Source organism: Crocuta crocuta, unplaced genomic scaffold (assembly GCF_008692635.1).
Source record: "Crocuta crocuta isolate KB4526 unplaced genomic scaffold, BGI_CrCroc_1.0 scaffold124, whole genome shotgun sequence".
NCBI classification, from domain to species: Eukaryota; Metazoa; Chordata; class Mammalia; order Carnivora; family Hyaenidae; genus Crocuta; species Crocuta crocuta.
The window spans coordinates 9,567,986-9,595,743 of NW_027551573.1; positions in this window are offsets into that span (position 1 = coordinate 9,567,986).

Below are 27,758 nucleotides of genomic sequence, written 5' to 3' on the forward strand. Positions count from 1 at the left end.
GATGAATTGCTTTGCTCTAAAGTGTAAACATCTACCCAATGACAAGGGCTCCCCAGATAATCAACAAGGAGACATGTGCAAATATCTAGTTTATCCAATTTGTATCAAGGTACTTTTCTCACCCAAATTTTATCATTCATCTTATCTCAAAATGCTAGTTAACCTTTATTCTTCACTTTGGAAAATACAAGATCAGGTAGCCAATATGGAACTATTTTTCTGCCCTTTCTTTTCTTTTCACGTAATTAATATCTACTTAGTGTCAACGGTGTCAAGTACTCAAGAAGATTTTCTCACTTTTTTCATTCATGTCTTTCATTTAACAATCCTGTGGAGTAGCTATTAGCATATTCTCAGAATATCAAATAAGTTTTATCATGTGTATCAACTCCTTATTTATTCCAAAAATACTCACTGAGCATTAACTATATGCCAAAAAAATATTCTAGGCACTATTCTAATTTCTCAGGATAAAATAGTAGACAGAGCAGATGTTTATGGTTATTTGCTTCTATTTAACAAACCTCCCAAAACTTATCAGCTTGATGAAGAAAAATTAAAGAAGACTTAAATAAATGGAAATATGTGCTCATGCACTAAAAGACTTAGTTAAGTTATTGTTAAGATGTCAGTTCTCCTCAAATTGATCTATAGATTAAATTCAATCCCAATTAAAATCCCAAAATGTGTTTTTATAGAAATTGACAGGCTGATTCTAAATTTAGTGAAAAAGCAAAGAGTGCAAGGTAACCAAAACAATCTTGAAAAGGAAGAACAAAGTTGGAGACTCACACCACCTGATTTTAAGACTTACTATAAAGCTACTGTATCAAGACCCTGTGGTACTGATGTTAGGAAAGACATAAAGATCAAGAGAACAGAGTAGAGATTTTAGAAATCGACCCTCATTACATGTTTAATTGACAAATGTGCCAAGATAATTGAATAGAGAAAAGATAGCCTTTGTAAACAAAGAGTACTGGAATAACCCAAACACAAAAACGTAAACCTCAATCCATACATACCTGCACCATATTTGAAAAACCTGAAATGGATCATAGATCCAAATATAAAACCTAAAACTCTAAAATTTCTAGAAGAAAATATAAGAGAAAATCTTTGCAGTCTTGAGTCAGGCAAAGAGTTCATAGATATATAACACAATAATCCATAACCAATTTGAAAAATCAAACATCAAAATTAAAATATCTGCTCTTCAAAAGACAGATAAGAAAATGAAGAGACAAGCCACACACAAAGAGAAAATATTTGCAAAATACATATCAGATAAAGGACTTCTATCCAAATATAAAGAGAACACTTATTATAGAAGTTTTTTTTTTAAATGGGAAAGAATTTGAATAGACACTTCAATAAATAAGCTATGCAAATACAAAATAAGCATATAGCATATCTATGTTCTATATGCACATAGAAAAGATGTGCAACATCATTAGTCATTAGAAAAATGCAATTAAAACCACAATTAAATAGAACTACTCAGAGTAGCTAAAAAATGAGCACAAAATGTAGGTAAGGACGACGAGTAAATGGAACTCTCATACATTGCTGGTGGGAGATGACATGGTCACTTTGGAAAATAGTTTGCTTCTTATAAAGTTAAATATAAATATACTCTATGACTCTGTAATCCCTACTCCTACATATTTTCCCAAAAGAAATCAATCATGTTCACACAAATACACAAATCTTTATAGCAGCTTTATCACTAATAACTACAACTAACGTACACCAACTGGTAATTGGATAAAAATCCAGTGTACATACATACAGAGGAACTGTACCTAGAAATAAAAAGTAACAAATAACTAATAAATGCAAAAATGTGTGTGCAAAATGAAAAAAAATCAGCAGAGACTACAAACTGTATGTTTCCATTTACTTCAATTTCTGAGGAAGGCAAAAAGTGCTATAGAGACAGAAATCAGATCAGTGATGTTAGAGATTAGGGGTGAAGGTAGGGTTACAAGAGAAACATGGAGGTGATAGAAGAAGTTACACAACTATATGCATTTGTAAAATGGTATCTTTTTAAAATCTACATTTCTAATTTTTGCTAGTACCTAGAAATAGAATTGATTTTTATATATTTATCTTAGATCCAGCAAACTTGGTGAACTTTTCTATTGGTGTTAATGGTTTTAATTTAGATGCTTTTGGAGTTCCTATGTAAACAATTATATAACTTGAAAATGATAAGAGTTGTGTTACTTCTTTTTAATTCCTCATATTTTTTCCTTGTTCTTTGTAAATTATGATGACTAAGCCCTCCAAAAGAATGTTATCTGTGACCTAAAAAGGAATGTTTCTAATGCTTTTACCATTAATTATAATTTTTTTCATAAATTTTTTAGAATACACTATCAAATTCAAAGTGTTTTCTTATATTCCTAGTTTGCTATGAATTTATATTATGCATGGGTATTGACTTTTTATTAAATTTCTTTTCTCCATCTATTTAGATGATTGTGAGATTTGTCTCTTTTACCGTGTTAGTGTGATAAACTACATGAAAGATTTTCTGACAAAAAAGCTTCCTTATATTTATGAAATAAAGTCTTCTTGGTCCTGATTTATCATCTGACATAGTTATTGTTGATTCTCAAATTCACAAACATCAAAGTCATACTATGTATCTTTTCTGACCACAACACTATGAAGCTACAAATCAACCGCAAGAAAAAAAATCTGGAAAGAGCACAAATACATGGAAGTTAAATAACATGCTACAGGGGCACCTGGGTGGCTCAGTCGGTTAAGCATCCAACTTCGACTCAGGTCATGAGCTCACGGTTCATGGGTTCAAGCCTTGTGTCGGGCTCTGTGCTGACAGCTCAGAGCCTGGAGCCTGCTTGAGATTCTGTGTCTCCCTCTCTCTCTGCTCCTCCCCTGCTCACACTGTCTTTCTCTGTCTCAGAAATAAGTAAATAAATAAACATTTAAAAAATAACATGCTACTAACAATGAAAGGGTCAACTGAGAAATCAGAGAGGAAATTTAAGAAATACATAGTTATTGTTGATTCAAATTATTTTGCTATTAATTTATTTATAATTTTTGCACTTGTGTTCATAGTTGCTGTGAAACCAGAATTTCTTTTTTTGTACTCTTTTCAGGTATGTTATCAAGATTACAGCGGAAGTTGGGGCGCCTGGGTGGCTTAGTCGGTTGGGCGTCCGACTTTCGCTTAGGTCATGATCTCGCGGTTCGTGGGTTCGAGCCCCGCGTGGGGCTCTGTGCTGACTGCCAGCTCAGAGCCTGGAGCCTGTTTCAGTCTGTGACTCCCTCTCTCTCTGACCCTCCCCTGCTCACGCTGTCTCTCTCTCTTTCTCCTAGAAATAAATAAAACATTAAAAAAAAAAAGATTACATCGGAAGTTAGGGAGCTTTTCAGTCTATCATGTGGAACAATTTATATAAAATTGAAATCATGTATTTCTTAAAATTTAACAAACCTCACTTATAAATCTAACTTGGAGAATTTCTTGAATAGACTTTACTTCTACTCCAATTTCTTTAATGGTTACAAGTCTATTTGTGTTTTCTATTTTATCTTGAGTCAGTTTCTTTAAAAATGTGCATTTCTTACATACATTTTCAGATGGCATTGGCATCAAAGTGCTCTCTTCTGATTTTTTTCATCTCTACTGAATCAATAATTATGTCTCCTTTTTCAGGCCTAATATTTCTTGTTTACTCTATTTTTATCTTGATTGAGTTGACCAGAGATTTTTCTATTTAATAAGCTTCTCAAAAGACTGATTTTTAGTTTTAATCATTCTCATACTGTTTCTTTATGTTCTGCTTAATGGATTTTTGGTCTTGTCTCTGCCATTTATTTCCATTACATTTTTGGGCTTGCTCTGTGTTCTATAGCTTCTTTCCTAGATAAATATCAATCATTCAATATTTTCCCTTATGATTACAGTGATGATTATTTTCCTCATACTAGAAATGTATATAAAGAACAATTAACAAGCACTAAGTTTCTGCCACCTAACTTAAGAAATAAGACAGTATGGAAAAAATTTTACTTCCCTCCATTCCCAGCATACTCAGAAGTAACTGCTATACTGGTTTTAATGGTTATTATACATGTGTGTGTCTTTGTATTTTTATTATATCTGTATATATCCATAAACAATATATAGTATTATTATGTGTAGTTTTTAATTAACTATGAATGGAATCATGTTGTATGTATCCTTCTAAAAAGCACTTTTTTACTATTACTAAGCCATAGGAAAGAATAAGATCTTGATATTCACTATAACATGACTGGACCTAGAAGGTATTATGCTAAATGAAATAAGCCAGACAGAGGCAGACAAACAGTATGATTTCATTCACATGTGGAATCTAAAAACAAAACACCCTCATCTTTATTATTTCCCTCCTTTTGCTTTTTTGGGCTTTATTTGCTGTTCTTTTTCCAGCTCCTTTAGGTGTAAGGATAGGTTGTGTATTTGAGACATTTCTTCCTTCTTTAGGAAGGCCTGGATTACTGTATACTTCCCTCTTATGACAGCCTTTGCTGCCCCAGAGGTTTCGGACTGCCATATTTTCATTTTCATTGGCTTACACATACTTTTTAATTTCTTCTTTAATTTCTTGGGTAACCCATTCATTCTTTAGTAGGATGTTCATTAATCTCCAAGTATTCATGGTCCTCCAAATTTTTTCTTGTGATTGATTTCAAGTTTCATAGTGTTGTGGTCTGAATATATGTATTATGATATCAATCTTTTTGTACTTGTTGAGGGCTGATTTGTGATCCAGTATGTGATCTATTCATGTGCACTTGAGAAGAATGTGTATTCTGCTGCTTTAGAATGAAATTTTCTAAATATATCTGTTAAGTCCATCCAGTCCAGTGTGTCATTCAAAGCCATTGTTTCCTTGATAATTTTCTGCTTAGATGATCTGTCCATTGCTGTAGGTGGGGTGCTAAAGTTCCCTACTACAATGGTATCATCAATGAGTTTCTTTATTTTTGTGATTAATTGATTTTATATGTGGGTACTTCCAAACTGGGGACATAAACATTTACAATTGTTAGATCTTCTTGGTGAATAGATCCCTTAATTATTATATAATGCTCTTCTTTATCTCTTGTTGCAGTCTTTGTTTTAAAATCTCATTTGTCTGATACAAGTATGGCTACTCTGGCTTTCTTTTGACACCTATTATCATGATAGATGGTTCTCCATCCCTCTACTTTCAATCTACAGGTGTCTTTATCTCTAAAATGAGTCTTTTGGGGGCACCTGGGTGGCTCATTCGGTTAAGCTTCTGACTTTGGCTCAGGTTATGATCTCACAGTTTCTGAGGTGGAGCCCCATATTGGGCTCTGGGCTGACAACTCAGAGCCTAAAGTCTGCTTCAGATTTTGTGTCTCCCTCTGTCTGCCCCTCCTCCACTCGTGCTTTGTCTCTCTCCGTCTCTCAAAAATAAATAAATGTTAAAAATTTTTAAATAAAAAAAATAAAATGAGTCTTTTGTAGACAGCATATAGATGGGTCTTGTTTTTTTTTTTTTATCCCATTCTGATACCCTATGCCTTTTGATTGGACCATTTGGTCCATTTACATTTAAAGTGATTATTGAAAGATATGAATTTATCTGTCATTGTGTTGCCTGCAGAGGTGAAGTTAATGATGATGTTCTCTGGTCCTTTCTAGTCTTTGTCATTTTTGCTCCTTTTTGTTTTGTTTTGTTTTGTTTCTCCACCCATAGAGTCCCCTTAAAATTTCTTGCAAGGCTGGTTTAGCAGTCACAAACTCCTTTAGCTTTTGTTTGGGAAACTCTTCATCTCTCCTTCTATTTTGAATGACAGACTTGCTGGATAAAGAATTCTTGGAATAAACAATTCTAAACTTTTTATGGAACCACAAAAGACCCTGAATAGCCAAAGTCATGTTGAAAAAGAAAATCAGAGCTGGAGGCATCACAATTCAAGACTTTAAGCTGTATTACAAAGCTGTAATCATCAAGACAGTATTGTATTGGCACAAAAACAGATAAATCAATGGAACAGAGTAAATAACCCGGAAACTTGTCCATAAATGAATGGCCAACTAATCTCCAACAAAGTAGGAGAGAATATTCGATGGACAAAAGACAGTCTTTTCAGCAAACGGTGTTGGAAAAATTGGACAGCAACACGCAGAAGAATGAACCTGGACCACTTTCTTACACCATACACAAAAATAAATTCAAAATGGATGAAAGACCTAAAATGTGAGACAGGAAACTCTCAAAATCCTAGAGGAAAAAGCAGGCAACAACCTCTCTGACCTTGGCCACCGCAACTTCTTACTAGACATATCTTCAGAGGCAAGGAAATAAAAGCAAAAATGAACTATTGGCACCTCATCAAGATAAAAAGCCTTTGCACGGCAAAGGAAACAATCAACAAATCTAAAAGGCTGCCAACGGAATGGAAGAAGATATTTGCAAATGACATATCAGATAAAGAGTTAGTATCCAAAATGTATACAGAACTTGTCAAACTCAGCACCCAAAAAAACAAATAATCCAGTGAAGAAATAGGCAAGAGACATGAACAGAAATCTTCCAAAGAAGACATCCAGATGGCTAACAGATGCATGAAAAAACGTTCAACATCCCTCATCATCAGGGCAATATAAATAAAACCACAATGAGATACTACCTCACACCTGTCAGAATGGCTAAAATGAACAACTCAGGAAATAAAAGCTGTTGGCAAAGATGCAGAGAAATGATTACCCCTTTACACTGCTGGTGGGAATGCAAACTGGTGCAGTCACTCTGGAAAACAGTATAGAGGTTCCTCAAAAAATTAAAAATAGAGCTACCCTTTGACCCAGCAATTGTACTACTAGGTATTTATCCAAAGGATACAAAAATGCTGATTCAAAAGGCACATGCACGCCAATGTTTATAGCAGCACTATCAACAATAGCCAAATTATGGAAAAAGCCCAAATGTCCACTGACTGGTGAACAAATAAAGAAGATGTGGTTTATATATTCAGTGGGATATTACTCCACGATCAAAATGAATGAAATGTGCAACAACGTGGATGGAACTAGAGTATATTATGCTGAGCAAGATAAAGTCCTCAGAGAAAGATAAACATCATACGATTTCACTCATGTATGGAATTTAAGAAACAAAATGGATGAACATGGAGATGGGAAGGAAAAATAAGATACAGAGAGAGAGGCAAACCATAAGAGACTCTTAAATACAGAGAACAAACTGAGGGTTGCTGGAGGGGTGTTGGGTGGGGGTGGGCTAGATGGGTGATGGACATTAAGGAGGGCACTTGTTGGGTTGAGCCCTGAGTGTTATATGTAAACAATGAATTACTAAATTCTAGTCCTGAAACCATTATTACACTATATGTTAATTAACTTGGATCTAAGTGTATTAAAAAAAAATAAAACAAAACAAATAAACAAAAACCCAGAAACAGACCTATAAATACAGAGAACAAATTGGTGACTTCCAGAGGAGCGGGGGAGGATGGGCAAAAATAGGTGAAGAAGCTTAAGAGTTACAAATATCCAGGTATAAAATAAATAAGTCATGAGGATGTTAAGTATAGCAGATAGAATATAGTCAACAATATTATAATAACTTTTATGGTGACTATACTTATTTTGGTGGGTATTGAGTAATATGTAGAATTGTGCAATCACTGTGTTGTACACTTGAAATTTGTTTAATATAGTATGCCAACTATACTTCAATTAAATTTTAAAAATAGTAAGATAAAATTTCCTCTTTTTTGCTCAACATTACATGGTTGAGATTTAACTAAATAAACTTGATTTTAGTTTGTTCATTTATTTTTTAAATAATTTTTTAATGTTTATTTATTTTTGAGAGAGAGAGACAGACAGTGTGAGTGAGGGAAGACAGAGAGAGAGAGAGAGAGAGAGACACAGAATACGAACCAGGCTCCAGGCTCTGGGCTGTCAGCACAGAGCCCAATGCAGGGCTTGAGCTCATGAGCTGCAAGATCATGACCTGAGCTGAAGTCAGAGGCTTAACTGACTAAGCCACCCAGGCACCCCTGATTTTAGTTTGTTCATTTAATTGAAATATAGTATTTTCATTCATTCATTATTTGAATGTGCACAATGTGCCCATTTTCCCTTTGGGGAATATTTAGGTTAAGTTACAATATTTTTTGCAATAATAAATGATGCTTCTATGAATTTCTTCTAAAATTTTTGTACCTATGTATGAATTACTTTTACATCTTTAATAATTTTAAGCATACCTACTTTATTTTTTTTTTATGTTTTATTTATTTCTAGGAGAGAGAGAGACAGCGTGAGCAGGGGAGGGTCAGAGAGAGAGGGAGTCACAGACTGAAACAGGCTCCAGGCTCTGAGCTGGCAGTCAGCACAGAGCCCGACGCAGGGCTCGAACCCACGACCCGTGAGATCATGACCTAAGCGAAAGTCAGACACTTAACCGACTAAGCCACCCAGGCGCCCCTAAGCATACCTACTTTAAAATACTTTATGAATTTCTCTGATAACCAAAGCTCTTGGTTTTGTAATCATCTTTTTGTTATTTACTTATCTATCTACCCATTTATCTATCTATCTAAACATTTGTGTAACACTATGCCTCAGACATTTACAAATATTAAATTATTTAATATTATTTTGCCTGTTGGATTTCTAACGAATGTTGTTTTGTTTACTTGTGTGTCTTGTAATGGTAGATTGTGTGTTCATCTTCTGTCTCATTTACTCCATGGAATTCCTACAGCTTAGGAAGTGTTCCTCTGCAGGTATTTTGTGTTTACATCTGCCAAGTATCCAAGGGGTAACTCTGACTTAGAATCAAATTGTATATTATTTTTTCAGTTTGAGTTTCATAGAGAACATGTGAAGAGTAGATTTAAGTTCTAAATTTCCATATAGCACAAAATAGAGATTTTAATTTCTCAAAGATAATGTATTTTACTCAGAACCAAAGCACAGATATGTTTCTTTGTCTCTTTATACTGTTAGGTGGAAATTTTTTCTAGAGAATCTTGTCTCTACAGATCAACTTTTCATGTATTCTGGTTCATATGGTTTTCTATCCCAATTCTCTGCCTCACTCAGACCCAAGACGGCACCACCTATCCCTGAATTTGACTAAAAATTTAATTACTGGAACAAATAACACACTCAACCCCTCATTCGCCCTCATATTAGAGCAGCCATGACATGAATTCGTATGCTTTTCCCTCTTCTTCACAGTTTCTTTTATGTTCCTGCTACCAGGTAATTTTTCTTTCTTCCCTACAGGATCAGCCACGTATTTTGTCTTTGCTACTATAGTTTCTGAGAAGATATATAGCTGTAGTTTTCTTTTATGATCTTAATTTGCCATAAGGTTGAAATCAATTATTTGGAAGGTTTTAGGCAGGAGAGATATATAATTTAATTTATATTTTCAAAGATCATTCTGATCAATTAGTAGGGGCTGCTTTAGGTTTAGCATAATCAGTCCGTGTTTGGGCGCAGTGGGAGAGTCATAAACAGAATGGGAGCTAGAGCATAGGAAGCAGAGTGGCAGCATACATACCATATATCTTCTAGCTGTATGTGGTCTCTCACTCTTCACTTAAATAAGCCAAGGCACCAAGAAGTTCAGCGACTTGCACAAAGTCACTCAGCTGGGAGATAAGTTTAGTCCTTTTATCCTACAAAAAGTTCTCATCATTTTAATTCCAGTATTAATGTCATGATTTATCTAGGCTAAAGTCAGATTCTAATTAATTCTAAAGATCTAGACCAGAGACTTTGTTCAGTGCTAACAACAGAAAGACAAACAAGAAATGGTCCCTGCCCTTGAGGAGCTCACATTCTAGCGAGCTTTAAATAACAAAAACATAGAATAAAGGCTATTGCAGCTGAATATACATGGTGGCCTGGAAAAAAACAGAGACACTGTAGCTGAACTCATTTGGGGAGGCCAGGAAGGTGACATTTAATCTATGCAAAATCTATTCAGTTTTGTTTGGTCGTACATCTAGTCCAGGAGTAGAATAAGAAAATGTTCTATTTTTAACTCTGTATTCATTTATGTCATTCCATAAATATTTACTTAAATATTTGCTGAGTTCTCCCCTCACATCAGCTCCTCATGGCAAAAACCAAAGAAGAATGACTGGGGGAAAAAGCCATGACTGGCAGGGAAGGGTGGTACAGGAGAGCTCTCCCAAGGTTATAGACACTAGGCAAAGCAAAGCTAATAATGGAAAAGTATAAAGTTTGGCACATTTGACTCACAACAACAACATCAGACACCAAGGGTACTTGTAGCACATCCTTATTCCCTATGAAAATATTATTTAGGATAAAATACATATTGTACTAGAATTCTCTAGAGAAACAGAACCAATAAAATAATAGAGAAATAAATGGATGATAGATAATTAATAGATAGATAGATACACAGATAGATAGATACATAGATACATAGATACATAGATAAATAGATAGATAGGCAGATAAATAGATAACCAATAAGATATATTGGTATATATATATAATCTGTAAGATTATATCATAAAAGATCTATCTTATCTTAGTAGATCTATAGATCTTACTGTTTATATCCTCAGAGGAAAAGTATATATTCACAGAAAACTATAATCAATTTGCTCAGGTAATTATGGAAGCTAAGAAGTTTCAAGATCTGCAATTGGCAAGCTGGACACTCAGAAGAGCTGATGATGTAAACTCTAATCTGCCTGAGTCCAGAGACAGGACAAAACCTGTCCCAAAACAAAGATAATCAGGGAGAAAGAGAGGAGAGGGATTTCTTTACTCTAACTTTTTGTTCTGTTGAGGCTTCCAAAGGATTGTAGGAGGCCCACCTACATTGGAGAGGGCAATCTACTTTACTCAGTCTGTCCATTCAAATGTTACTCTCATCCAGAAACAACCTCACAGATAGATACACCCTGAAATAATGTTTAACCAATATCTGGGCACCCCTAAGACCCAGTTAGGTTGACACATAAAATTAATCATCACATATATATTATAGCTATCATTTATATATATATGTACATATATATACAATATATATATATGTACATATATATACATATATTGTATATATGTGTATACATATATGTACAGTATATGTGTATATATATATGTACATATATATATATATCAGTGTGAATTTACATTTGAACATACAACTCTTTCAGAAGTAACTGCAGTTTAAATTTTATAATAAACAAATGTGTTTATGGGAGCCTGGGTGGCTCAGTCGGTTGGGCCTCCAACTTCAGCTCAGGTCATGATCTAATGGTTTGTGAGTTTGAGCCCTGCACAGCCCTGCCCTGTACTGACAGCTCAGAGTCTGGAGTCTGCTTTGGATTCCGTGTCTCACCCTCTGTCTGCCCCTCCCCTGCTCATACTCTATCTCTCTCTCTCCAAAATAAATAAACATTTAAAAATTGTTTAATTAAAAAAACAAAAATGTATTTATATACTTAAGATATTCTTATATTAGGGGAAAGAATAGCTATCTGGGGAAGAGTAAGGAGTAAGGGCTTTATCATGTCACTGTCTACCTATTCTGCCTGGATCATCCCTGCACCTGACACCCAGAGCAGAGTCAATGCGTGCTCATTGTTTGGTAGAGGTTTTGGATACCTCTTGTGCCCCTCTTCAGAACCCTCTCATCCCCACCTCTATATACAGTCACTGCTGCAGAGACCAGCTGTATCATGCTGTTATCAACTCTGTCTTGGTATAATCAGAAGACCATCATCTCAATTCCTGCTTGGAGCACTTACTTTAAACCTACTTTGTGCTCAACACATAGGACCTGGAAATGCAAGGCAACTAATCCACAAGGGACCATCTTTGGTCAATGGAGACCTGGAAACAATGGAAAACACTTACCCCTTTAGTCCTTTGGTCAGTTAGTTCCTCAGTGCTTTCCATAAACCTCCTCAGAATGTCCTAGCAGAATCAAGCCCATGATGGTAGCCAACTCAATAATCCATCTTTGTGTTGGCTTTCCTTTCTTTCCCGTTCATTTCCCTCCCCTGTACTCCTTTTTCCTAAGATCATACTCCCAAATGAGTTAACCTTAAAAGGTAAACCTTCGGGGTACCTGGGTGGCTCAGTCATTTAAGCATCCAACTTCAGCTCAGGTCATGATTTCATGGTTTCTGAGTTCAAGTCCTGCACTGGACTCTCTGCTATTAGCAAGGAACCCACTTCAGATACTCTGTCCCTCCCTCACTCATGCACAAACTGTCTCTCTCAAAAATAAGTAAATATTTTTTTAAAAAGGTAAACCTTTGTCTCAGGCTCTGATTCTGGAGAACTCAGACTAAGACTATTGGGCTTTGTTATTTTATTCTGTCCTTAAAAAGCCTTCTAATAAACTAAAAATTGCAGTTGTATTCAGTGACTGATCTAAAAATTCAATAGAAATCCTAAAATATCACCATGACTTCTTTCAAGATGTAGCCATTTAAAAGTAGTTGGCCAAAGAATCAAAACTGACCCCAAAGATAAACTTGAACTTACTCTGCAGAAACATTAAGGTTTCTTTCAAGCTATTTTCAAATTTGATTTCTCAAGTTTTCTAACTGAAGATCTGTATGATAGCAAGATTGTCTGTGTCATTAGTGTTTTATTTATTTTTTTGTCCAAAACACATAAAAGTAAGTTCAGTGATACCATTCATCATGACCACCAAAAGCCAGTATAAATAAAGTCAGCCATGCTACTTATACAGACCATACTTGGCCGAGCATCACCCATCATATAGGCAGGACTGTGTAAATGGGGCCAGAAAGAAGGAAACTCAGTTCTCACCCACCTCCTTCATGAAGGCACCCAGCCAAGCCAGGTGATGATGGCCATTGAGCAGGGTGGAGGCTTTCACTCACAACTCCCCTTTACTTAATCCAACACTCCAGGGCCAATCCCAACATGTCATCAGTACCTGAAGTCTAGTTAGCACATGGGAGGATTCAACATGTCACGTCCAGCTTTTTCAAAGCATTGTTAGTCTTATGCACCTGAATTTGGTTTGCAGTATTTCAGAATCCTTGGAATCAAGAGTGAGGTTCTTGTGTAATTCTTCTATAAAAGACAATACAAAATGGTAAAGGATGGGGAATCCAAAAAGTCTGTATGCCTGTGCTGGCCTGCCAGTAGTCAACCTGGCACTGCCATCACTCCCTCCTGAGCTGCGAACTAAATTTTCTGGAATCCCCTTTGCAATATGGTTCCAACTAAGTTTGCCAATGAAAGGAACACATGTGGATCTTACATTCACAGCCTGTGGAGTTCTGACTGACACACCAACCTCTCACTCAAAATTCTTAAAACCTAATACATACTGAGAGAGGGATGGGGGCATTATATGAATGAAGCCATCTTGGGTTACTCAAAATATTTTTTGTTAATAGTCATCAATTTCTCCACATGGCCTGTTTTTTCTATTTTCCTTTCAGGTTGATTTCCTCATTTTGGAGGTTCCCACTAGAGCTTTTGACCCTCTTGCTAGTTCAAGAGTCTCCTTATTAGAGCTCCAGTGCTCTTACCATTGGTCCCAAAGACCTGTTCACCACTTCCCCCAGGAGACCTTCACATTCTCACACTAACAGAATTTCTGATGGCTTGCCTGCCTAGCCCAGAATTCCTAAAGTGAACATGCAGATTACAGCATACAATTTATGAGACATGATACTTGAAAAATGTCCCTGAGGAGTTGTAATCCTTGAGAAGTCAAACAGTGGAACAAAAGCCATCACCACCACATAGTGTGGGAACCATTACCAGATTCATGGTCACAGGGGCCAGGGCTTTGATAGTTTGGAGGCAGGGGTTGGAGGATGATTATAAGCTAAGGTGACTGTGCTGTGTCCAAGAGAAGGAAGATGAGCTGCTTCGAGGACCTGTCCCCAGGGCTTTCCATTTGGGGCTGGTCCCAAAGAAGTTCCTCAGTAAATATCTCCCACAAGTACTGAAGGTGTCAAGTGCTCAGTGATTATAGCCATTAGAATCTGCATTTCCCTGCTGGTAACAGAGACCAGAAAGAAGAATGGCTTGCAGAAAGCTGATGAGGTGGGCAATCTAGGGCAAAGTCATCAGAGACCCAGGTGCTTGCCAACTTTCTTCTCCACAGTCCTTTGTATGTGGTTCCCATTCTCAAAGCTATCTTATCATCTGAGATGGCCATTAGAATTCCAACCATCACATTCGTGGTCCAGGGAAGAAGCAGCAGCAGGAAAGGTAGCAAAAGACACAAGAGGCATGCACTACCTGTAAGCTCGCTTTTTTAAGGATTCTCATGGAAATCCAGGCCTGGTTGCAAAGGAGTCTGAAAAATGTGGCTGTGTAGCTAGACACATTGACAGTTGAAATAAAACCAGTTCTGTGACTAAGGAAAAAGGTGGAAATGGGCAGCAGACAGGCAACCAGGAGTACAAGCCTCTGCCACAGTGGTGAAGACCATGGGCTCTGGAGGCAAACTGACTCTGCCACCAAGTAGCTCGGTGGCTCTGGGCAAGTCACTTAACCTCCCAGAGCCCAGCCCCTCTAGCTATGAGTGAAGGATAATAATAGCAAAGCTGCCTCATGAGGTCACTGTGTGGATTAAAAGAGATGAGCACTTAGGGTGGCTCTCACAGCCCTGGGCATGCACTTAATGCCAGGGAGTTGGAGCCTTCCACAGGTGACCTGAAATAGCTTTACGTTTCTAATTTTACTGCCTTGCCACACACTCTCCAGAATCTCCCTTGTCTGTCCCTTATCCACCTCCCTGCTGATCACACAGCTTCCCAGTCACTCTCAGATATGAAACAATCCATCTTGCTCAGTTCAGTGTGATCCTTTTCAAGGCTTTAATCTCAGATCCTATGTGAGCCTCTTCCCCTGTGGCAAAGGCCATCAGAGCCCACCTGGGACTCATCATTCTAGCGCATGCCAAGGGGCCTCCCACAAGCACATGTGGCCTGAGGACCTTCTCACCACACACATGAAGCCGCGAGATGTAGGTAGGAAAGGTGGCACCCCGGAGAACAGCCCTCTGTTAGTGATGGAGGGGACAGCTCAGAGGTGGGATTGAACTGTGTGGTAACCTGCTAAACACGGCACCTTTTATTCGTTCCCTTCCCTTGATTACTTGTTCCCACTTCCTTACCAGTGCTTCCTGGGACCACCTGCAAAGAAACTACTCACACTGACGTCTCATCTGAGGTCAGCACCTCTGCATGGTCTTAGCCTTTGCAGTAGCTGAGCTACCAGCACTGGGTGAGAACAGCCAACGCTCATATCTCCCATGTCCCTGTTGCGCGCTGCTGCTCATCCTGTGGGTGAACAGGGAAATGGACGCAGAGTCCTTCTCTTCATCGAGGCTGCTGAAGTCTTTCTGTCCCCTCAAACCCCAACGGGGACATCTGAGCATTGCAAGGTTCATGGGGAGGACGTCAGAAAGCCTCTGCACTGCTCCCTGTCATGGGTGATGCCCCCCAGCTCACCTCTTCCAGCACTCCCACAGAGCCCCACCCTTGAGGTCCCTCTGCACAGCCTCTTGCTACCAATCACCTCACTGCAGGCAGTCCCCTTGGATGAGTACTGCTGAGGAAACCCAAGCCTGCCTACCTTCCCCCAGCATCTTCTGAGCCCGAAGGAAGCATAGGCATTACCACATCAAACAATGCAAGCTGCCTATAACGCTCCTGCCCTCTTGCTCTGCACTCTGTTAGTGCAGGCTGCTCCCACAATCTTCTCACCTTAAGGATCTAGACAAGGAGCTGGCTCCAGTCTCCGCGTTGCTATATATTCCAAGACCATTGAGGATGCTTGGCAGGCTGCCCATGAACTCGCCTTCCAGTGGCAGCCCTAGAAGGGCACCAGGCTTTCATCAGTGTCCTAACAAGGAGCCCTGCACAGTGTCCTGCAAGGAGTGAGGTGCTTGCCTCCCTTTCTTTATACAGAGTTTGTTTTGTGTCACCCCACTTAGTTTGGGGGTGAAGCCCCCCCAACTAGTGAAGAGGGAAAAGAAAATGACAGATCACCCACACAGGACTGATGACTCATGGCTCCTACAAAATTTTCAAATCTCTCCCTCCACCTAGGGAGAGGAGTGCAGTGGTGAAGGTGGTATGAGCATTTCTGTCAGCTCATAGTAGGTTCTGGGGAGGGAGGGATCTTCTGGATCCTTTGCTGCTCTGGGGCTGTGAAGTTCTTAGTGCCAACTGTCCTGAGCTTGAGGCTCTAACCAGAGTTCTGAGGTGATAGGATAAGCCCCAAGCAGTGTTCCTCACCTCCATTATTGTGACTTTTACTATAACTTTCCCAGCCATGCTGACCATGTTTAACTCAGTGCTCCCCTTGCAAGCAGTCCTCTCAGTGAGGCATCTAGAAACATGGTCACTTCTTCCTTGCCTTAGTGGCCCCACACTCTAATTTCCTGATGTTCCCCAGAGTTTTTCTTAGCTTCCAAGCCTGAGGTTCTCAACCCTGGCTGGCACGAGAAATGCCTGCAGTCTGGCCAGAAGTGGGGTCTGGACTAGAGAAGATGCTCGAGCAATATTGCCTTGGTGTGGGATGTGTGTATGTGTGTGTGTGTGTGTGTGCATGTGTGTGTGGTTACATATACTTATATCCATGTATGTAGAAGATCCCTGAAATCTGCAGTGAGAAGGGAACTGGGTGGTTGGAGGATGGGTTACAAGATTTATATTATTAATGATAGCTAAATTATGTTTTGCACTTCCTATTAGCACTTGATATATAGTAATTCATTTAATTATCAAAGCAATTCTCTGCGGTAGTTGCTATTATTATGCTTATTTGATAGATGAGGAAACTTTGTTTCAATTTTTTACCTTAGCCTTGCATTCCCTATTTAAATAGAGATGGCAGATGGAGGCACAGACAGTTGGACAGATTCAGGTTCTCCAGGTGAATCCATTTCACATGCCTAGTTGAAACCCTGTGTTCTAAGTTTACTTTTCCCACCTTGGTGAGTGCCAAGCCTTCCCAGAAGACCCCAGAGGAGGGAGCAGGAAGTAGGAGAGCCTCTTGGCCATGGCCTCTCCCCACTGTGATCAGAGCTGCCCTCCAAGGACCTGGTGCTAATGAGTCCTGGACCAGCTGCTGGAGTGGGCACAGTATGCTCTCTGCCTTGATAAATCACTGTCTCCCTGACAAATGTATCAAGATGAGATCTGTAAGTCACTGTGTGCAGTGCTTGAAGAGGAGGCGAGGCCACCAAACAGGGTTCAATGGAGTAGGATGAGCTCATACACATCTGAGTGTGCCATGGGAGGGGTGAAAGGAGGCTGGGGCCATAACTTGGTTTCCTAATGGGAATGAGGGAAGCACCTCTACATCAATGTGACTTCACTTGATTACAGCTGCAACAAATGAGATCATGTCTGTAAACTCCTGTGAAGATCTTTGGGATCCTCAAAGGGAGTGTGAAACACCCTTCCAGTTCACGATGAATTCCAAGATTGCAGGTAGGTACAAGCTCTTTTCCTCTGATCCTAAGCCTTCCTTCAGAGTCACTCATGGAACTAAATGCATAAAGCCAGTGGGTCGTGGTTCTTGTCCGAAATAACCATTTCTCACCCAAATTTAATAACTTAATGATGTACTCCATGTACTTCAAGGGCCACTGGGAATAGCTATGTGACCTTGGGTGGATCAGCTGACAGTCTGGACTTGGATGTCCACCTCCCCTCTCTGCATCTGTCAGCTCCACATCCCTCTGCTTCAACCCAGTTCTGTGTGTCCAGGTGACTGCCTGAAGCACCAGGTCTGCATTCTAACCCCCCAGCATTCCCTGTCATTTTAATAAATGTCATTTATATATGGCTTCTCACTGGCTGGGTTAGGTCATGCCCCCACACCTGAACCAACCCACAAAAGGAATGGAAAGATTTCATTAGACATAGTAGACCAGTCATATCCCCATGCCTAGAGCCCAGGGTTCGGTGGGGGAGAGTATCTGTCCCACTAAATCACAGGGGACAAGTGGGGTGGGGAAGTGTCCATTGATAAAATTCAGTATAGATGCAGGACAGACAACAGAAAGAGATGTCCAAAATAGAGCCTTCTAACTTTGATTCCATAGCCTCAAAGTGAGACAAAATTTAGCTAATAAAAAGACGAGGGCAGACTGTCCTCAGAAGCTGTCATGAGCCTATGTATAAAACCACAAAATGGTAGAAATAGAAAAAACCTTGGAGAACTTCTTATCCCCCCTCCTCTACCCACCCCACCACTCATTTTACTGGTGAGGAAGCTGAGTCCCAGGGAGGCCACCCAGGAGCTGCAGCAACAGAGCTGGGTTAGACTCCTGCCTGATCTCCTGACTCCAGGGTTGCAAGAACAATGCTGGCAGAGCCCAAGGGCAGGAAGCATGTGCTCTGACCCTCCAACCTCCCTGTCAGCATTTTTTTAAATTCTCCTAGAGGGGTGCCTGGGTGGCTCAGTCAGCTGAACATCCAACTCTTGATTTGGGCTCAGCTCATGATCTCATGGTTCATGGATCTAAACCCCACATCAGACTCTGCACTGACAGTATAGAGACTGCTTGGGGTTCTCTCCCTCACTCTCTCAGACTCTCTCTCACTTGTGCTGTCTCTCCCTCAAAATAAATAAATAAACTTAAAAATTCTCTTAGAAACTATGAGATGATCAGTATTCTAGTTGTGATATTGTACTATAGCTTTGCAAAATCCTCATTATATTGGGAGAAACAGATGAAGGGTGCACACAATCTCTTTGTATTATGTCTTACAACCACAGGAAATCTACAATTATCTCAATAAAATTTTCAGTTAAGAAACTGTGAGAGGATTTTCAAAACGGCACAAAATTGTATATCCAGCCAAGACAGTGCTCACTACATCTGGCCCATCAAACCACCCTCTGAACCAAATAGAGAAATATAGAACAGTAATAGAAAAAGTATTAAATATATATATATATCTATGGGTGTGCATACGTGTGTATGCCATAACCTCACTCTCAACCAAAGCAAACATCTCCCTAGACAAGATCAGAAGTGGAACAGAAACACTTGGCCGAAAGGGGATGGGGTAGAGGCTTTGTTGAAGCCATGGGTCTATTGTACTCTGGGACTAGGGTTGAGCAGAGGTGACTGAAAAGTCAATCCCTGCATAGGAACAGGGAGCCAGTGCCTCCTGTGAGGGCAGAATAAAGAGGGCTGGAGCAAGCTTCTCTCATCCATGGTGAGGCATAATTCGACACCCACAGTGCAAGTATGAATAACAAAATCCTAACAAGGTAGCTGGAGAAGCAGAGACAACCCACAGCCCACTGGTTGCAAATGGCATCTGCAGTATCCTTGAAGGATGAGAGGTCAAGTTGGCCAACATGAGAGTTGGTTCTGAACTACCCACACTACCTCGTGTGGAGGGACGAATACAAGGGAGGAGAAACACACACACACACACACACACACACACACACACACTTTACTGTCTTTCCCTCTCCTTCTTCCTCTTGTTTTGGCCCTTGTTTCTGCTTTTCACTGAGTAGAAAAAATTTAGTCTGTCCGAGACAGCTAGCATTGCTGCCCCCAGAGGTTAAAGACAATGTTAAGGGTGTTTTGTCACTGTCTTGGACACCTCTATGCCTTTTCCTCTGAGAAATCCATTTTAGAAAGGTGTGTTAAAAGGTCCTCAGAATTCTCAAACTGCTATTTTTCTCTAGGAATTAATTGGCATAGCCCTCCTGCCCCTGTGTGCTCAAAGTCTCTGGAATATTTATTAGGAGGGAAGGGCACAAGGAACCATCTTTCAAAGCTTCTTGGATTCAGTGCCTCCATAAGCGTTTCACCTCTGAGAATGTGCTTACATTTGGATTGTGTATCCCAAATTCATCTGACCATAAAGCACTCTTCTAAAGAACCAAACCAGCTCATCCTCATCCAATAACAATAATAATAAGCAAGCATAAGAACAGAGAGGTCAAGAACTTTCCCTGAAGTCACACAGCAAATCAGAATCAAATTCTGGGGTTGACCGAAAGTCCTCTGCCCAGCCTGCTTTTCCTTTCACCTCAAGACCTTCTTACTTTGAATATAGAGTATCAAAGATAAAGCTACCCATTTTCCTTAAATCCCATCTAAAGTCAAGGAAATATTAACTTTTCAGTGTGACATAATTAGAGGATATTGTGATTTCACACTGTTTAGCCCAACTCCAAGATTCAGATAAATGCTCAGTTAAAAAAAAAATTTCATGGACTATGAATTGGGAGTGACCTGGGACATATACTCTAACTCCTTCATTCTCAGATAGCATAACTGAGGTAGACCAAGGAGAAAAGATTTGTTCTAGTCAGAGGCAGAGCCTTGGGCTGACAGCAATAGCATCAACATTTACCAAGCACTCACCCATGGCTTGCACTGAGCTAGCAGTGTGCATCCACTACCTGACCTAATTCCTACATAGCCTCATGCAGAAGATACCATTAATTCTATCCCCGTCTTATAGACCAGGACTTACAGGCTGAGAGAGGTCAGGTAACTGGCTCAAGGTGACACAGATGGTGAGTGGCACTATCTAGAATTGAGGTCAGGTATGGCAGATTTTAAAGGTCACCTGAAGACCACACTATGCTATCCTTCCCTTACCCAGTCGCCAGGTAGCTCCAAGACATGTCATGCTTGATTCAGTTTTGTGCCCTGGCTCTATATTTGTCTACCCTGACAGAGCTTAGCAACTTAACCTCTGAAACTCAGTTTTTTCATCTCTAAGATGGGCATTATAACAACACCCACCTTGCAGGTCTGGCATAAGGACTGAGATAACCTATATAAATCACCTCGTGCAGTTCTTGGCCATAGTAGATAATTTGTTCACTTGATCACCCTCACGAGGTAAACAACTTCCAAAATAACCCCCAATGATTCACTACCCCCTGATATATCCTTGTATATTTTCCTAAAGCGTACCAGAGTCTGTGTGACCAACAGAGTATAGCAGAAGTGATATACATCATTTCCAAAAATAGGGTATAAAAACTGTGACTTCCTTCTTGGTCTGTCTATCATCTATTTTAGCTATCATCTTTATCATTTTTTATTTTAATCTATTGGATCACTTGGGGACATGAGTGGCTCTAGCAAAAGGAGTGCATGGCATGGGATGAGGCTTTTGGCTAACAGCTAGCAAAGAATGGAGGCCCCCCAACAATCACATAAGTGAGCTTGGAAGGGAATCCTCCAGCTCCAGTTCAGCATTCAGTTGACAGCAGCCCCAGACAACAGTATGACTGCAACCTCACAAGAGACCCTAAGCCAGAACCACCCAAATAATCCTCTCCTGGATTTCTGACCATCAGAAGCTGCGTGAAACACTAAATGGTTGTTGACTTAAACTGCTAAGTTTTGGAGCTATTTGCTACACAGAAATAGACAGCTAATACACCCTCCCTTGATTTGGGTGGTGGGGCAGGAAGGTCCACAGGGTTGTGACAGGAGATTTTTGGAGCCTTGGGCTGAGCCCAGAGTTATGGCAGGCCTGGCCAACTTTCTTCAGGGACCCGTAACTGCTTGGTTAAGACTTGTCCAACTTAACACTCCATGTACATCTTTCCCTTGGTCTGCTTCACTGGGTCTGCATTTAGAAGCTACCTCTAATCGTCTTGAAACAAGATCCCGTTCCAAGCCATCAAGCAACAAAAACAAAGGTGTATGCTGTGGGGAGAAATAAAAGCATTCTTCCCATTTACATGTCAGCCATGGAGAACAACATGAAAGCATTTTGCAAGTTTTCTTGAATTTGGGCTTCTGTTTTGATTTTTTAAAAGTGCAAATCAGCATCCAACACCAAACCTTGGGGTGGCGGAGAAATTTAATTAGAATGTGGGATGTTTTACATAAATCTGTTTCTTTCTGTTGTTTTCTTAAGGCTGACAGGATCACCCATCTGCTTAAAATATAATTGAGTGGGGAAGTGAGAAGAGAATAAAAGATCTATTCATAAAATTTAATTCTAAACCAGAAGCTTGGGGGTAGTTGCTGACACTGACCTTGAACTGGGGGTTCTCTGTAAGCCAAAGGTGACTGTATAGTAGTCATTATCCTCAGCCCCCAGCTTCTGATAGTCATGGGGGATATTCACAAATATTCTGGTCCTCCTCCTTTTAGGCACACAGTAAGATTGCAGCTGCCATTCTCTCTCTCCTTTAAAGTTATACAGGGGCATGTGACCTATTCTAGCTAATAAAACATGGGCAGAGATGATGTGTGCCATCCTCAAGAGAAAGGTGCAGGAATTTCTCTCTGCTATAGACACCACGGTAGCACCTGCTGAGATGGCACCATGGTCAGCCTGGCTCTCTGACAACAGATGAACAGACCATCCCAGGCAGCTTACAATGAACATATAATAAGAATAACAAAGTTAAGCTACTGAGATTTGGTAGGAATAGGGGGAGGAGTATTTATTACACAGTTTAATCCAGCCTACCTAGCTAATGCATGCGCTTAGAAATAAGTCCATGACTTGTTCAGTCTTTATTCACTCAGTGAACATTTACCAAGCCCTAATTCCATGTCACAAATCTTGCTAGATCCTAAGGGCAGTACCTCATACAGTATTACGCACCCAACACCTGTGTAATAAATATTTGTTGAATAAATACATAGTAATAATTATTATTATCAACATAATGCCTGGTATATAGTAAGGGCCAAATAAATGGCATATGCAGTGAATTTTTTCAACAATCGCTAGGAGGTGAATACTACCATTACATTCATCCTTACATCTAAGAAACATAAGGTTTAAAGTGATTAAGTCACTCACTGTAAATTACATAATCAACAAGTTGTAGAGACCTAAACTCAGGTCATCTCTCCATCCATAGTTTGTGCTGTTAGCCATTATATTATGCCATCTCTAAACAAGTGAATGTGGGTGATGGGCATTGAGGAAGGCACTCATTGGAATGAGCACTGGGTGTTGTTTTGAAGCCAATTTAACAATAAATTATATTTAAAAATAAATAAAATAAGCAAGTGAATGAATAAAGGAGAATAAAGAGGAAGTATTTGTCTTTGATGGTTTTACAATATGGTAGGAATACTGGTGTGCACAAACAATTCCAATTCCAAGTAATCTGAGCCTGGTGGAACTGGAAAGGTTTTATGGAGAAAGTGACATTTGAGCTGAGTATGGAAGAAGCTCAGACAAGCTAACAGACAAGGGAGGCATCCCAGGCAGAGAATGGCATTTTCAAGGGCACGATGGACACTGCCACCACCAGGAAACAGGCCACATTACAGGAATGAGAAATTCCCCCTTTGTCTTCCTTAGAAAGTCCTCAGTTGTGACACACTAGCCAGTAGTGAAAGAAAGGTAGGCACCCTGCTAGCTGCATGACTTTCAGCCACCATCCATTCTATAAATGTTTAATGAGCCTCTCCACCAAGCCTGACAATATGCTGTCCCTTGAGTTGCAGCAACAGGTAGCTCAGCATTGCAGACCTGAGCTGTGGGCTTTAGAGGCCAGTCTGCACCAGGATAATCTGCACAAGTCAGGTGAAGCTCAAGAAGAAATCCTAGCCAAATGAATGACCTTTGGGAGGATTTTGAACAAGTGGCCCAATCCCTGGGACAGAAGCACACCATCTTCTCAGCCATCCTTTGTCTAGTGGGCAGCCATCCATGTCAAGTACCTTAACTGGACCTCAGAGTGTCCAAGATAAGTTGGATACATAGATGCTTTATCCAAAGACATCCGCACTTCTTGTCTTTCCTGGCCTCTGGCTACTTTTGTTGTGACTGCAGTAGCATGGAAGTTTTATAAAAATCCCAGCTACATACTACAGAAGCCATGGTGTTTGAGGGCTGGCTGAAAGGGCTTTGGAGGCTTACAAAATGATCCAGTTTCCCAGAAGCTTATGTCTGTGTGGCTCTGCTTCAAAGGCCACTAAATTCCCACCAGAATTAGGGAGAAAAATTCCTCAAAATCCTTTTCACTCAGGGTATGCAAGGCAAGGATTAACTCCATCATGCCCAACCTATCTTACTATCTATGACTCTCTTTTGTGAGTGTTGAGGTGGCTCAAGGATGTTCTGACTGCCTTCAGAGGGACAGACTCTGTGGGCTTAAAATCTGCAATCGGTAGCATCAAAAGATCAAAGCTTCAGACCTCCAACCAACTGGAATCACCCCTCAGAAACAGACCAACTTGCCAAAAATAAGTTAGTCAAAAGCTAACTTGTAAAATAACCAATTTTCCAAAAGGCTAATAAATAGTAATAATTCACCAAATCAGGAATTTTTTTTAACCTAGGTTTCCCTGCCTCTCACCTTGTCCTGGCCCTTGGTATATCTACTTTAAAAGTTGTTTTCAGTCAGGTCTCCTGGATGGCTCAGTTGGTTACGCATCTGACTTTGGCTCCACTCATGATCTTCAGGTTCATGAGTTCAAGCCACCATCGGGCTTTCTGCTGTCAGCATGGAGCCAGCTTCAAATACTCTGGCCCCCTCTCTCTTTGCCTCTCCCTCATTTGTGCTCTCTCTCTCTCTCTCAAAAATAAAAATAAATAAAAATAAAATTGTTTTCAATCAAAATATTGGACATTTGGTAAACTGGTTATTCAGTGAATTGATTCATTACTAATCTTTTACAAATCTACCTATAATAACACCTCATGGCTTCTGAACAGCTCCTTCGTCCTGCAGTCAGAGTTTGAGAGCACTTGTCAGAAAAGTTTCCATGACCTTAATCATCCCAGCCAGAAGCTCTTTGTTCTGAATATGGGAGAGTTGTCACCGTTCCCCCCCGGAAATGCACCATTTCTCCCCAGTGTGAGAAGAAGGCTTCAGTGTTGAAAACTTGCCCGCTGTTTGTTTGCTTAAATTTGGGCACTTTCTCTGACCTCGCTGGAAAGTCATTATGAAAGAGCGAGCTCTTGGCGGGTGCGTACGTTACAAGTGACATGCTTTAAAAACACCTCGTGTAAATCAGATATTGCCATAAAATGGAAATTGCAGCCACAAATTGCATACTTATTACAACACTGTCTGATATATGAGGTGACGTTGACACTATATAACAGGTAGCCTGAGAAGTAGAAAGTTACATGTGGAGCATAAAAGATAATTATTTTTCAATCCACAATAATACAATCTCTCTTATTTTTGACATCACAGAATCCTGCATCAAAGCTGGAAAGATACTTAAAGCCATTATCCTTTTTTTTACAGGTAAGAACGCTGAGGCTGGGGAGAGGGCAAATCTGCCCAAGGTCATTTGGAGAAAGCCTGGCAGAGCTGCTGCCTTGACACAGACCCACCAGGAGGGGCTCTGTCCACTTTCTTTCCTGAGTATATGAAAACAAAAAGTCTACTTGAGTCTACTCCACAGCAGGGTTGGGAGTACACTCTGGAGGAGACAAAGTAGGAGACACTTGGCCCCTTCCATCAAAACACACATTTGGGTACTGTGGAGACACCAAGCTTAAGCCTTGCCTCTGTGACCTTGGAAAAGTCATTTAATATCACTGAGTTTCAGTTTCTTAGTCTGCAAGATGAAGTTTATTTCATATACCTATCTAATAAAGACATCATGAAGAACTAAATGAGACATTCTAGGTGAGATGAACAAACGAGACATTTAACCTATCAAGAATCAAGTCCATGCCGTTTTGTACCAGGCTCTACAAAAGAGCCACCGTTACCAAAAGTGAATGCCATCACTGTTCAGAGTGAAACTAATGGGTCCAGTGTACTCAATGTCTGTGTCCTCCAGCCATTGCCCCAGATACGTCTCCCAGAACCTGTACAGATATGCCCCCCCAGGCACCCTCAGTGACATGATCATTCTCTTCCCCAAGGTAGAGTTACTTCCAATTTTAAAGGACTTCTGATTCCAGAAGTTGAAATTCTAAGGGAATTCAGTGGCCCATGCATACACCTCTGAACTCTGCCACCACTAATCACATCTCCTAGAATATAAACTTGTTCAAAGGCTGGGATGTTTTGGTCCTTCTTTCTACAGATATTTATGCAGAGCTTACTTTATGCCAGACTCTGAACTGGGTGCTGCCAATGCCACAATGCTCAAGGAATGAAGCAGAATAACTCCTTTTTGAGTGGATTGAGACATGCAATTAAGAAAGAGAAAAGGAGAAAACAAGTTTTTAAGCAGAAGAGAAAACCAAGAAATGTCAGAGTGACAGATACTATGAAGGAAACACAAATGGCTAATATATTGACTGGGGATGTGGCACACAATCAGGGTGGCATTCAGCCAGAAGGCACAGAACCAGTTGTCCCAGTTGTTTATGACTAGTATCTATTTGGATTAACCAGCAATTGTGCCATCCCTGGTGGTAGAAATGTTTAATGCCACCACTGGTGCCTGGTGCCTTGTTAGATTGTCGAGGAGGGCATCTTGAAGAGCACAATACTGAGTAAGATCTGAATAATGAGAAGCCAGCCATGAGTAGATGTATGTAAGGAGTGTTCCAGAAGACAGGGACAGCATGTGAAAAAAAGACCTGCAGAGGGAAGAGAAGCTGGGCATAAGGGAGAACCAGAAACAAAGCTGCCAGGGTAACTGGAGTGCAGTAATTACCAGGTCGGTAAGGTGGGTAGAAGCGATGGACGGAATTTGGGGGTATTCTAAGTGTGGTAAGGAGTTTTAGGTAAAGGAGTGATAGGATTTGGATTTTCAATTGCAAAAGAGCACCCTGGATGCTTTTGTAGAGAGGTAAGCATGTATCCTCAGTACCTAGAATTGTGCATACCAGGTAGCAGGTATTGAATAATCTACTACCAAATCAAAGAACAAACATGCCTGTACCTTCTCAGGTGCTAAATGAGGCCATTCCTGATCTGAGTTTAATATTTTCTAAGTCCTCTCTATGTCTACTATGGAACAAAAGTGAAATGTTCTTGTAGGCTTTAGCTGTTGATGGTGCTTGAGCTGTTCCAATGAGCCCCAGCTTAAACAGTGGTCCCTGAGGCAGTCTCAGGGCCTCACACAGTGGGGATCTTCTAAGGAGCACTGTGGGCGGCATCTCACATCTTTCTCACTCACAAACCTTAGCACATAGAAGCCCATGCTGAGGACTTCCTAGTTTTCAGCAAGTCTCTCTGCTCTAATGGGAAAATTAGACTATCATTCAAGAAAAGTGCTGTTTGGGGTTGCTGTTAAAACCTCTGATTTTGTAATCTAGGGTTTGTATGTCATTCTCTTACTTTGCCTGGCAATGAAAGGAAAGATGAAGCTTGGGAGATAATTTTGTTCATTTACTCAACAAATATTTCTTGTACACCTACTATGTTACAGATATTGCTAAAGGTGCTAGGAATACAGAATTCATAAAATTTTAAAAAATACCTTTGTGAGAAGAAACAAACAATACAGAAAACAAAACAAATCATTATATATAGAATTTTATATATGTAATACTTGATAGTGGTCAGTGAAACAAGGGAAGTAAAGCAGGAAACAGGAGAGGAAGAGTCCAGGGGCTACTTTTCTTTTTTATTTTTTTATTTGAGAGAGAGAATGGGGGAGGGGCAGAGGGAGAGAGAGAATCTTAAGCAGACTCCAGGCTCAGCACAGAGCCTGATGTGGGGTTCAATCCCACAACCATGGGATCATGACCTGAGCCAAAATCAAAAGTCAGACACTCAACCAACTGAGCCACCCAGGTGCCTTTGGGGGCTGTATTTTTAAGTAAGG